Source organism: Chelmon rostratus, chromosome 23, assembly GCF_017976325.1.
Source record: "Chelmon rostratus isolate fCheRos1 chromosome 23, fCheRos1.pri, whole genome shotgun sequence".
In the NCBI taxonomy this organism is placed as follows: domain Eukaryota; kingdom Metazoa; phylum Chordata; class Actinopteri; order Chaetodontiformes; family Chaetodontidae; genus Chelmon; species Chelmon rostratus.
The window spans coordinates 6,091,665-6,105,647 of NC_055680.1; the positions used below are offsets into that span (position 1 = coordinate 6,091,665).

At 39.1% G+C, this 13,983-nt stretch overlaps 1 long non-coding RNA gene across 1 annotated transcript; it reads right to left on the minus strand.

The window, feature by feature from the left end:
- Positions 1-7,861: 7,861 nt before the first annotated feature.
- Positions 7,862-9,170, minus strand: LOC121627023. The gene is made up of 3 exons (XR_006007984.1): positions 9,099-9,170; positions 8,906-8,948; positions 7,862-8,024 (listed from the first exon to the last, which is right to left on the minus strand). It is a non-coding gene; the product is annotated as an uncharacterized LOC121627023 (long non-coding RNA).
- Positions 9,171-13,983: the final 4,813 nt, after the last annotated feature.

Consider the following 13,983-nt stretch of genomic DNA (forward strand, 5'->3'; position numbering starts at 1 on the left):
CAGCATTGACCAATGAGAACACAGCATTACACTCCTGCTCAATTAAAACAGTTTAACCAGATACAGATTAGAAAAACTATAAACTCTTCATAACTTTTGAATTTAACATTGACCTTTTTAACATATTTATTCTACAACATACATACGATAATTTTCAAACATGAATTACACCATATTTTCCCTTTTTTATCTTAATGAAATTACTTTTTTATCTTAATGAAATTACTTTCTTATCTTCATGAAATTACTTTCAATCACAGATATAATTATTATGAAATCTTTCCATTAAGATTAAGGAATACTATTTTTTACTGGGTTACAAAAAGATGTTTCTCTGCTGCCAGATATAGTATTAAGTTATATTTAAAAGTGGATCCAGAAAGTGAATATTGGACTCATCAAACACAGTCTTGTTTTACAGTGCTGCTGAGACTCTAGAACGGTGTAGTAATGAAGTCAAACATCTTACCAGTGACTGCTTCAATGTTGACTCCACTGCTTCTGACGTCCTCAAACACAGAGAACAGGGTGAATGTGTATTTAGTTGCAGCAGTGAGAGATGAGACTGTGTGAGTTACTGCTCCACCTCCATCTGGTGCAGTGATCTTTGTCTCTGTATCATTAAACTGGAGAATAAAGCTGACATTGTCGTTCACTTCATTCCACTGCAGAGCGATATTGGTCTCGTCTTGTCCTGTTGATGTGAAGCTGTCTGGGTTTGGAGGAGCTGACACAGAAAAATAAAGCAGTGAACAATTTCGTCAACAAAGGACAGTCTGCATAATTGTCTTGATTCCATTCAACATAGCCAGATGTTTGCATGCCTGGTGCATTCAAGTGTTTCTCTGTTCATTGTTCAGTAGCTGTCTCCAAGGTGAGAGAAGAAATGACACCAGCTTTCAGACACTTGTCCAATGAAAGCTATGACTGCCGCTAACTGCTATTAACTGGCCAGTTGATGCCACACCATCGCACACTAATTTATTGGACACTAGATAGCCACAGAATACAATACACACATTTGAACATATCATTCATCATCTAGAATATTGCCTTGTGTACACTGCAAAAAGAAAACAACACTGTTATGATAAATTCATAAGATACTGATAAAGTCAAACATCTTACCAGTCACTGCATCAATGTTGACTCCACTGCTTCTGATGTCCTCAAACACAGAGAACAGACTGAATGTGTATTTTGTTGCAGCAGTCAGAGATGAGACTGTGTGAGTTACTGCTCCACCTCCATCTGGTGCAGTGATCTTTGTCTCTGTATCATTAAACTGGAGAATAAAGCTGACGTTGTCCTTCACTTCATTCCACTGCAGAGTGATGCTGCTCTCGTCTTGTGCTGTTGATGTGAAGCTGTCTGTGTTTGGAGGAGCTGAGACAGAAAAGAGACCAGGCATCTAGTTCAGAATAAGCATTGTACATACATTCACAAAAAAACTGTGAAATTGATGCAGGAAAATTTTAAATACATTGTCTGTGTGCTATTTTCAGTTGAATATAGATGAAAAAGGATCTGCAAATAATCAGATTGTGCTTGATTTATATTTTACACATCGTTACAACTTTTCTTTGGAATCTGGATGATAACACATTTTACTGTGCTGGCAAATATAGTTTTAACAAACATTTAAATACACAATCAGAAAGTGAATATTTAACACATCTAATTCTTGTTTTACAGTAATGCTGAGACGCTAAACTGTGTAGTAATGAAGTCAAACATCTTACCAGTGACTGCTTCAATGTTGACTCCACTGCTTCTGACGTCCTCAAACACAGAGAACAGGGTGAATGTGTATTTAGTTGCAGCAGTGAGAGATGAGACTGTGTGAGTTACTGCTCCACCTCCATCTGGTGCAGTGATCTTTGTCTCTGTATCATTAAACTGGAGAATAAAGCTGACATTGTCGTTCACTTCATTCCACTGCAGAGCGATATTGGTCTCGTCTTGTCCTGTTGATGTGAAGCTGTCTGGGTTTGGAGGAGCTGACACAGAAAAATAAAGCAGTGAACAATTTCGTCAACAAAGGACAGTCTGCATAATTGTCTTGATTCCATTCAACATAGCCAGATGTTTGCATGCCTGGTGCATTCAAGTGTTTCTCTGTTCATTGTTCAGTAGCTGTCTCCAAGGTGAGAGAAGAAATGACACCAGCTTTCAGACACTTGTCCAATGAAAGCTATGACTGCCGCTAACTGCTATTAACTGGCCAGTTGATGCCACACCATCGCACACTAATTTATTGGACACTAGATAGCCACAGAATACAATACACACATTTGAACATATCATTCATCATCTAGAATATTGCCTTGTGTACACTGCAAAAAGAAAACAACACTGTTATGATAAATTCATAAGACACTGATAAAGTCAAACTTCTTACCAGTGACTGCAGCAATGTCGACTCCACTGCTTCTGATGTCCTCAAACACAGAGAATAGAGTGAATCTGTATTTAGTTGCAGCAGTGAGAGATGAGACTGTGTGATTTACTGCTCCACCTCCATCTGGTGCAGTGATCTTTGTCTCTGTATCATTAAACTGGAGAATAAAGCTGACGTTGTCCTTCACTTCATTCCACTGCAGAGTGATGCTGCTCTCGTCTTGTCCTGTTGATGTGATGCTGTCTGGGTTTGAAGGAGCTGAGAAAGGGAAAAAAATCACTTAATGACTTCATGAACTCACTCCGACTGTCTGTTAAAAGCATCCATTTTCCATACCCACATAAAAAAGTATTGCTGACTATGAGGGACAAAAGTGCAACAGGTGGTTGCATTGAACCACAACGGTTTGCGAATGCATGTGTCACATTTCATGCAGTCCTTAAACAGTACAAATCTAGATGGTCCTTTTCCTCTTCTGAAAAAAAACAACTCAATGAAGTTGATGATGGAAAACATTCAATATACTGTCAGTCCGTGACTTTTGAAGCACAGTGCTGATGATCCAGCGTGTTGACGGGACCCTCAACGAAGAAAAAAAAGATGAGTCTTCTGCGTCCTTTAATCCAACGGGCCAGATAGACGCTGAGTGCCCGGACACTCAGAGTGCTGTCTGGTTTTCCTCAACGTTCCCTCATTGAAAATGCTGTATGCCTCCGCTGGTTTAGCCGTTTTAGCTAACAGGTGGCCTACCGCCCGTTTACCTGGCTAATGGAGGACTGTACAACTTACTCTGATACTTAATTGACTAGCGTAACATACCAAGTGAATACAGCCTCACAAAAGTCCAGGTCGGGTTCTTCTGCTGCTCACAAACATGCAGATATAAGCCATATAAACAGAATGTCGAGCTCACAGTCCAGGAATTAGTCCACAAGTTGATAGAAACAATGACTTAAAAACTGACTTCACTTCTTCAGCTTAGCCGATGCTTTTCTCTCCAAAACACTATTTTTTTCTCTAACTCGCTCTCTGGTTGGCCCATCTCCTGATCACGCACTTCTCTCATGGACACAGCATTGACCAATGAGAACACAGCATTACACTCCTGCTCAATTAAAACAGTTTAACCAGATACAGATTAGAAAAACTATAAACTCTTCATAACCTTTGAATTCAACATTGACCTTTTTAACATATTTATTCTACAACATACATGCTATAATTTTCAAACATGAATTACACCATATTTTCCCCTTTTTATCTTCATGAAATTACTTTCAATCACAGATATAATTATTATGAAATCTTTCCATTAAGATTAAGGAATACTATTTTTTACTGGGTTACAAAAATATGTTACTCTGCTGCCAGATATAGAATTAAGTTATATTTAAAAGCGGATCCAGAAAGTGAATATTGGACTCATCAAACACAGTCTTGTTTTACAGTGCTGCTGAGACTCTAGAATGGTGTAGTAATGAAGTCAAACATCTTACCAGTGACTGCTTCAATGTTGACTCCACTGCTTCTGACGTCCTCAAACACAGAGAACAGGGTGAATGTGTATTTTGTTGCAGCAGTGAGAGATGAGACTGTGTGAGTTACTATTCCATTTCCATCTGGTGCAGTGATCTTTGTCTCTGTATCATTAAACTGGAGAATAAAGCTGACATTGTCGTTCACTTCATTCCACTGCAGAGCGATATTGGTCTCATCTTGTCCTGTTGATGTGAAGCTGTCTGGGTTTGGAGGAGCTGACACAGAAAAATAAAGCAGTGAACAATTTCGTCAACAAAGGACAGTCTGCATAATTGTCTTGATTCCATTCAACATAGCCAGATGTTTGCATGCCTGGTGCATTCAAGTGTTTCTCTGTTTACTGTTTGGTAGCTGTCTCCAAGGTGAGAAAAAAAATGACACCAGCTTTCAGACACTTGTCCAATAAAAGCTATGACTGCTGCTAACTGCTATTAACTGGCCAGTTGATGCCACACCATCGCAAACTAATTTATTGGACACTAGATAGCCACAGAATTAATTATGATGCACACATTCGAACACAACTTTTATCATCTAGAATATTGCCTTGTGTACACTGCAAACAGAAAACAACACTGTTATGATAAATTCATAAGACACTGATAAAGTCAAACATCTTACCCAGCCATGTCCAAACTATTCCATAAAGGGCCGTGTGGCTGCAGGTTTTCGTTCCAACCAAGGAGGAGCACACCAGGCTGGAATCAATTAATCAGCTGATCTCAGTCTTCAGCTGATAACTAATGATCCCTTGATGTTGATTGGTTGGCCTGGTGTGCTCCTCCTTGGTTGGAACAAAAACCTGCAGCCACACGGCCCTTTATGGAATAGTTTGGACATGCCTGATCTTACCAGTCACTGCATCAATGTTGACTCCACTGCTTCTGACGTCCTCAAACACAGAGAACAGACTGAATGTGTATTTAGTTCCAGCAGTCAGAGATGAGACTGTGTGATTTACTGCTCCACCTCCATCTGGTGCAGTGATCTTTGTCTCTGTATCATTAAACTGGAGAATAAAGCTGACGTTGTCCTTCACTTCATTCCACTGCAGAGTGATGCTGCTCTCGTCTTGTGCTGTTGATGTGAAGCTGTCTGTGTTTGGAGGAGCTGAGACAGAAAAGAGACCAGGCATCAAGCTCAGAATAAGCATTGTACATATATTCACAAAAAACTGTGAAATTGATGCAGGAACATTTTAAATGCATTGTCTGTGTGCTATTTTCAGTTGAATATAGATGAAAAAAGGATTGGCAAATAATCAGATTGTGCTTTATTTATATTTTACACATCGTTACAACTTTTCTTTGGAATCTGGATGATAACACATTTTACTGTGCTGGCAAATATAGTTTTAACAAACATTTAAATCCACATTCAGAAAGTGAATATTTAACACATCTAATTCTTGTCTTACAGTGCTGCTGAGACGCTAAACTGTGTAGTAATGAGGTCAAACATCTTACCAGTGACTGCAGCAATGCTGACTCCACTGCTTTTGATGCTCTCAAACACAGCGATCAGGGTGAATGTGTATTTAGTTGCAGCAGTGAGAGATGAGACTGTGTGAGTTACTGCTCCACCTCCATCTGGTGCAGTGATCTCTGTCTCTGTATCATTAAACTGGAGAATAAAGCTGACGTTGTCTTTCACTTCATTCCACTGCAGAGTGATGCTGCTCTCGTCTTGTCCCATTGGTCTGAAGCTGCCTGGGTTTGGAGGAGCTGAGACAGAAAATCGGAGCTGTGACCATTGTTGTCAAGATGGGATTGGCTTCGGTGTTTGTTTTGTACTGTTTGCATTTTACATTACACTTAGCCTTGTGACAGGGAGGATCATGAAGTCAGTTTGGCCACGCTGATTAACGAATCAAAAAACACTACAGAGCTGTCTATTTAAATGCCTCCTCAATATATTTGTGGCGCTCTTGTCTTTAGAACTGCTGCTAGTTAGAGCTGTTCACTGTCCAGCAGCTGACCTCATGTCAAGGTGAACATGCAGCTCCCTGCTTTCACCCACCTGTTGTTTATTTTAGTAACTGCTGCTGCTAACAGATCACCATTGCTACTTGTAGTTGCTCACTGCTATGGCTGCTGTTGTCTGGAATTAACTGGCTCATGTGTGACTGTGTTAACATTTGATCATCTATGTCACAGTGTATATTTGCTCAAATATCTCATGAAATATATTTGCTCCTCGGTCCTTAATCAAACAGTGACCCTCTCTTCATACAGTGTGTGAGCAGAAATAAGATGCATTACTTGTTGAACAGACGAATGGGAAACGGAGTGAGCAGTTATCATCTGACCACTGTCCGAAGTCTGTTAACACTGTGGTGACACACTGCTCCACGCCAGAATCTGGTTGATTGTCAGCCCAGTTTCGAAACAGAGAGCTGCTTCCATCAGACCACAATTTTTCCCGGTGCAGACCGATCCATACAAAGTGCCCAGCTGTCAGGTTTGTGATGATGTCATTTTCTGCCTGATTTCTTATACTGAAAAAGAAACAGTAGCATATCCACACCAAGGTTGAGAACAGACATAAAAAAATGTCAGGTGGTGGGGGGTGTAGTGGGCTGGAGCCAACCCCAGCCGACATTGGGCAACAGGCGGAATCCACCCTGGATGGGTCGCCAGTTCATCACTGGGCTGACAGACAACATTCAAGCTCACATGGGCAATTTAGAGTCAAGAATTAATTGCATGTCTTTGGACTGTAAGAATTAGCCGATTAGCAGAAACCCACTGCACCACCGTGCTGCCTCCATTAAAATAAAGGTATACAGTCTGCTGCCATACTTTGACTATAAAACAGTAATACAGGTCATAATAGAAGAAGATGAAGCCTTAAAATGCCATGCTGCATTTTTGGATCCCCTTGACAGTGTTGGGAACATTCTCAAAATGAGATTCCAGTCAACTGCCACAATAATGAAGAAGCACCTGATTTGATAAACAGAACAGACAAGAGCTTAAGTAGTTGGTTCAGTACTGCACCTGGCTAGATCGACATGATTCTTCCTGCAGAATCTCTGAGCTTCGGTCCAATTCAGAGATTTGTTGATCTTAACAAAGGATGGCATGCCATCTACTGTACCTGGAAATATATGGATGAGGATAACTTATAAACACTGTCAGAATGGACTTATAGACAACACTCATTTTGGTTCAATGTACACAGTTTCAGTGGCAGAAGGTAGGAAGCTCCAAAGATCTGGATTCAGTGGTATGAAGTATTGCTCATATCACCTCCACATAACAAATACAGAGAAGTAATAATGATAAGAAATTAACGTTTTATTTATATGTGCCCAAAAGTACTTGAGGATGACGTACAAGACACGGGTAATGGTACAAGAAGTGTCAAAATGTTTCTGGAAATGCTCAGTAGAACATGTATTTTGCCCTGTGTTCATTCTTAAGCCATACAAAAACTCACCATTGTAGCACACAAAGTGTCGTGAGAGGCTGCAGTTTGTGTCTTCCCATGTGCCAAAGTATGGACTCTGACTTAAAAGCTCCACACAGTACTGTTGTCCTCCAAGATTGTTGGGCTGGCCGGCTTGCCAGTTTCTAAACTTTGCCCCATCATCGCCGTAGAAGTTTCTGTCACTCAGGGACCATCTCCAGCTATCTTTCAAATCATCATAGAGACCTATCCAAGCCTTGCCTGTTCAAAAAGATGTTCATTATATAAAACAGCAGGAATTAAAAACTATTTTCAAGCACTCAATTGACCTAAATGATTTACAACTGACGAAACATCACTTAAAAACACACACAAAGTATGTGTCTCCTCTGTTCATTATTGTTCTCTCACATTTCACATGATCATATTTTTATATACTGTCTATATACACACACACACACAGTATGTATGTGTGTGAGTGATTTGAATATTGAGAACTTGCCCGTGTAGTTCAGTGTGGTGCTGGCAACAGCTGCGATGTCAGCTGAGTTTTCTATGGTGGCCAAGTCAATGTAGGACTCTCTGCAGAAGCTCTGCGCACCTTTCCAGTTCAGTGGTGTACCCACGAAGTAGTACTGACGTGACTGGGCAGCCGCAACACTGAGCAGTACTCCTGAAACAAACAATATGTTATTGATTAATTATTTTTTTTTTATTAATTATCTTCTTTTTCTTTTCTGGTGAATTTGAAGAGGCACTATGTGTCCTGCTGAACAACATTACTGTGGCTTCTTCCTCATTGATGAGATATTTGGAATTGAGATTAAGATTTTTTTCATCTGCACCTGCCATCAGTTTAAAGAACAACAACCAGCACTTTATTAGGAGTTGAAATAGTTTTGTATATTGTTCATGTACAACATTGTTGTTAATTTATACCTAAGTTTCTTATTTATTCATAGCTAAATACGCAATGGGAAAAAACCCTCCCTCTCCACCATTTCTGCTGTGTCATTGAGTGGGCTGTGCTCCACTGAAGCTGAACCAAACCGCTTTGTTGGATGCAACGTTTAATGCCTTAACTATTTCTCCACCTCAGCCTGAGCCAGATCAAGTTTCAGTCTGTCTCAGTACATCAGGGTTCACTGTTCACCACTGATAGCAAAAAAGAAGAGCAGAAAACATGAAATGTGCAGAAATATCTGTACTGTGTGTACTGTGACAGTCAGATTATTCAAAATATTCCAAGTCCAACAGTACACATCTGTCTCTGTACTGTGTTGTCTATTCACTTTCTTTACCACTGTTTGATTATCATTCATAACTATGATGAAAAAAATCCAGTAACCCCACACTTTCTGTACTACTACGAATTCCTGCCCTAAAAACCTGCAATTATAATTATATTATTATAATAATTATTAGCAATTGTTACAGTTATTTCATGCTATTGCCATCTTATAAGTTGTCCTCTTTCAGTTCCATCCACAGCAGACAAGTTTAAATCGCTTTAGAAAGACAAAAAAGCAGAATAATGAAACAAGAGAAACCAACCTGTAAGTACAAAGAAGATCAGCCCATAATCCATGAGTTAAACCTTTGAAAAAATACATAATGTGTTAGTACATCCAAAATGTATAACCAACTTCAGTCATTTCATATATGAGATACACTTGGATATGTGCCAGTATATAGATGCTCAGCACATTTCCCTGCAAAATAAGGCACAGCCATTCATTCTACTTACCATTATGTCTTTAACCTCTCCCTGCTGAGAAATACAGGGCAGCCCCTGACTGTCAGGTCCTGTGTGCTGCTTGTATGGCAGCGTAGTGCTTGTTTGATGCTTATCAGTGCACAGCTGCTGTGAGTGCTGAGCGACAGTCCTTTGTCACGGCTGTAGTCAGTGAAGAGAGACAGACTCTTCACTGGCTTAGACAACCTTGGCCCGGGAACCAGGAAATAAAAGCTTAACATGACAATTTACTGTCACCACTTCCTCCTTTGAGATGAACCTTAAAAAGGTATGCAGATCTGGTCGAACCTGACCTGTTTGACTCTGTGTGCTCATTTACTTTGTGTCACACTACATACTGTAACACAAGGCAGGGTCTTTAACAACAACTGGTTCTCATGAGTAAAAGTAACTAATTATATTACCCTTTGTTGCTGTAAGTGGTTCTTTGTGCTGTACGTCTGAGCATGTTGTGCGCTACTTTTACTAAGCTTGATTGAGTGGAATTTAAATTTTCATCCATCACATTTTTCTAAAGCAGAATCACATTGTAAATATTGTGCTGAATTATTTTACATATTTAATGCTCCCTGTTTAGTATCCTTACGTTTTAAAATAACTTTACTTTCAGTCTATTTTTTTTAATTTTAGTGGATTTTAGCAAAAATACCTTTTTAAGCTGTTCTATTGATACATAACTGAATTATTTCAACCAAAGTCATTGCAAAATCAATTTCACCAACACTTGATAAAAGTAACACCCACTTTAGTGCATTATCTTCCTCTGTACAAATGTGGTGCTAAACAGTATCGTCATACCATCAGACACAAGACAGATGGTTTGAAAGAGGAGTGAAAGAAGCCATCCATGACAAACTGGAAAGACCATCACTCAACCGAGGAGATGGCCTAAGACACCACTTATCAACCTCTTACAATGCTGTCCTCAGACCCCTCCCCAGGCAGCTCAACAGCCATTGGCAGCAAGACCCCGGTGACCCTGATGACTCATATGTGACCCTGATGACTCACACCAGGACCCACCCATTGACCCATTAACACCTTGGCCTAATGACTCACATGACAGGTAGGCGGATCCTAGACCCTGCAAGAGGATAAACACATGAGACTCCCCACCAGTCAGTTAGAACTGCAGAAGCCTCTTGGATGAGAGGTGAAATGTCTTCTCGAACCTCCAAAAAGTCCAGTTACCTTTTGGAAAACCTTAAAGATGGTTTGTGAATGCAGCAAACTGCCGTGCATCCTAATATTGTATGCATGTATTTTTCACGTCCTCTGTCTGTTTTGTATTCAGCCTGTTTGTGTTGGCCCGGTTGCTGAAACACTTCTCTGAGAGCAGACTGGCCTGGACAGCCAGAACAGTCCACTCATGCTCCTTATACAAATCCCTCTGAAGCTTTGCTATATTGGCTGGAGGCTGCTGATTCAGGACTTGATGCATTCACTGAGACAGACAGAAGATTCAAGATTCAAGAGTCTTTATTGTCATCGAGCATGTCAATGAAATTTTCATTGCAACCCCCATGTTAGAAACAGATAGTAAGAAAGATAAGAAGATTAGAAAGAATAAAATTAAGATAACTACAATAAAATTAAATACACATGCAGTAAAAATATTTGTAAAAGCAATTAAAAATATAACAGAATGAAAATATACTAAGGCAATAAAATATACTAAACGATAAACAATAAAATATGGAAGTGAAATGTGCAAACAGAATAAAATATACAAGCAGAATAAAATTTACACAGTGACATGTACCGACAGAATAAAATATACCAGTGGACAATAAAATATACCAATGAAAATGGAATGTGCCAATATAGTAAAAAAGAATAGAAAGCCAAAAGGGTAGCAAACAGAGCAGAACAACAGTGCAATGTCCACAAGTCTGACAAATCCTGGTCCAGAGCTCAGTAACAGGAATGAATAGCAGCACTTGATACCAATAAGGATTAAATACATGATTGTTTTGGTTGAGCTCTCTTCATAAAAAAAGTGATACATTATTCTCTGTAAATACAAGTTGTGTAGATTGTAGAGAAATTAGGGACACAAATGCAACTAATTTAAACATGCAGTTTGCTGTTAAAGCTATTCAGGAACCTCTTAATCATGACTATCAACCTTTCCAATTAATGCACAGCAGATGAAAGGGTGACGGTTTTAAAAGCCTCTATTACATGTAGAAAATTATACACACACACACACACAGACACACACACACGTGTGCAAACATGCTACACAGTGTAAATAAAAAGGTTGTGGAAATCTGAATAGAAGTTTTCCATAATCTTTCTATCCATAATGTTTATTATATTATTTATTATACTTTATGTAATGTATTTATTTATTTTTAAATCAGGGAGCTTTTCAAGGTGAGAAATCTCTCACACTGAGCTTGGCCACCTCATATTGCTGCCTTTTCGTATAAATATAGTTTGATGCCTTTATAAGGAACCTTCAAATGAGTTTCTAGGTTCTTGTGAAATTCTGAACACATACCATCAGCTTTGATCCTACTGTTTGTCTCTGTTGTTCAGAGACATTTTATTGTGTCAATACAAAAAAGACAAATCCTAAGATGCCGGCATTTGTTTGTCTGGTTGGAGAAGTTTTTAAGCGCGTACACACCCTTTAGTCAGCTACTTTTTTTGTGATATACGTGCGCTCACATCTGGGAAGCACCCAGTCATACCACATTCTTCTCCTAAGTTACTTGCTCACGGGCATCTTGAACTTTCATGGGTGAATAAGTGCACACCAAACCTTTTCACTTACTCTCTCCATACCTTCATGTCTTTATGAATGTCAACAAACTTACCTGTATACATTCACGACTTTCATGGCCATACATCAAGGTGAGCAAACAGGTTTCTTAGTCCAGTCTCTTTGAAAATCAGTGAAATCAATCACTGCTTGTCTGGTTTGAGCATTTGACTCACACACATTTCTCACACTTCCGAACAGTGAAGTAGACAGTGTGTCTTGATGGTAACTGTATCTTATTTCACGACTGGCTCCTCAGCATTTCACTCTAAGCATTTCTGCCCCATCCTGCTGGTAGCACTGCCATGTGACAGGATCAGTTAACTAGCACAAAGTAATCCCATATTAGCCAAACATCCAAAAATGAAAGATCTATATCTAAAATATACATGTGTTATATGTATACGTTATGTAATATCTTTAATGTGTGCTTTTTGTCTGCTGATAGGGATCAACAAATTGTGGGCAGTAAGAATATGACATGTACTATTAAATTGTGCTTGAGGGAGCCAGTGTGTGGACTGTTTTCATTGCTGTCTTCTATTGGTCCAGTTCCTACCTTTTATGGTATTTGGAAGCGTGCGACTATGTGCTGGTCACTCTGAGATATGAACCTGGCCAACCACCAGTTCACCCTTTGATGTAGCACCAGTGTAATTTCATTTAAATCCACCAGGGGGTGCTAAGAGTCTGATTCCTACAGTAGGCTGGGTATTCACAGTGATGCCATGGTAAATGTACAAAGATATTAAACACACATCCCGCAGTAAATTAATTTGTGAGGCTACAAACATGTATTTTAAATCAGTAATACTGTAAGCAGTGTTACTTATATGCAAGGGAGGCACCAAATTACTGGCAAGTGGTAACGTGTATAATAGTGTGTAATATAAGTTTGTTTTCTAATAGGCTACAAATGGCAGAAAATAAGGGTTAGGGTTAGATTAGATAGGTTAGATACAGAATATTATCCTGATGGTTTTGGAGACATACAGTTTTAGGTCTATAAACGTGCTGGAAGCTATTTTGCATATAACAGTGTGTTACACCTAGTTCAATTAAGACACGACACCTTCACACACACTACCAACATCTCAAAATTCAAATATAAAAATGAGATTATTAAAATACTCTCTTTCTCTTTCTCTCTCCCTCTCTCTCTCTCACACACACACGCACACACACACGCACACACACACACACACACACACACACACACACACACACACATTGCTCTCATCTTGCATGTTAGGGGCCAGTGCGCCTGTGCGAAACGACTGGAAGAGGAGGCTGATGCTGCCTTCACGACACCCTGGAAAATTTGCACCTAAAAAACCCCTCAAACGACCAACAGAAAAGGTAAGTAAGAGCACTTGGTTTTCCAATAGCAAAACTGGTTGAGATGGAAGAAATCATTTATAGCTACATTCATTTCATGAATGAAGTAATTTTATGTGTGAAACAATATTGGATTTCAGTTCAACATGTATTTGAAATGCTGTATGAAATCAAAATGTATCCATAAAAAAATATGTATTTAAAAATATGGACAACAGCCTATTTAAAATCTCCTTGTCTTGAATGCTAATTATCATATGTCAGTGGTCACAAGAAAGTTCTACTATCTATATTTATGTATTTGTACCATGCAGTTAGTGTTAACTTCTCTTTTTGCTTTATCCTACACGTTTTTCTACGCACTAAAATACAGACAAGCCTAATTATGCAATGTTGTTGGAAAAAGTGAAAATGCTTTTAATTAGGCCAATAAATTTCTAATGTTTTATTACGCAAAGAATTAGCTACCTGTAGTAGCCAAATGTTGCTGCTGGTCATCTATTTTAACACTTCACCAAGGCCGATATAGGGACAACATAACTCAGAATGTTTATATTAACACTGAATGCAATGACTATGTTAAATAGTTCATAATGATAAAGAGCCCACGGGGCTCATAATAACATTAAGGGTGGCTCTAATTCCATTACATGTGTCAGTAAGCCAGGCCAGTGAGACAGTAGACGCATTACCAGGGCTGTGGAAGTGACTCACCTAAATGGAATACAGCTGTTATTAATAATGCTATTAGATACACCTATGCTTTTC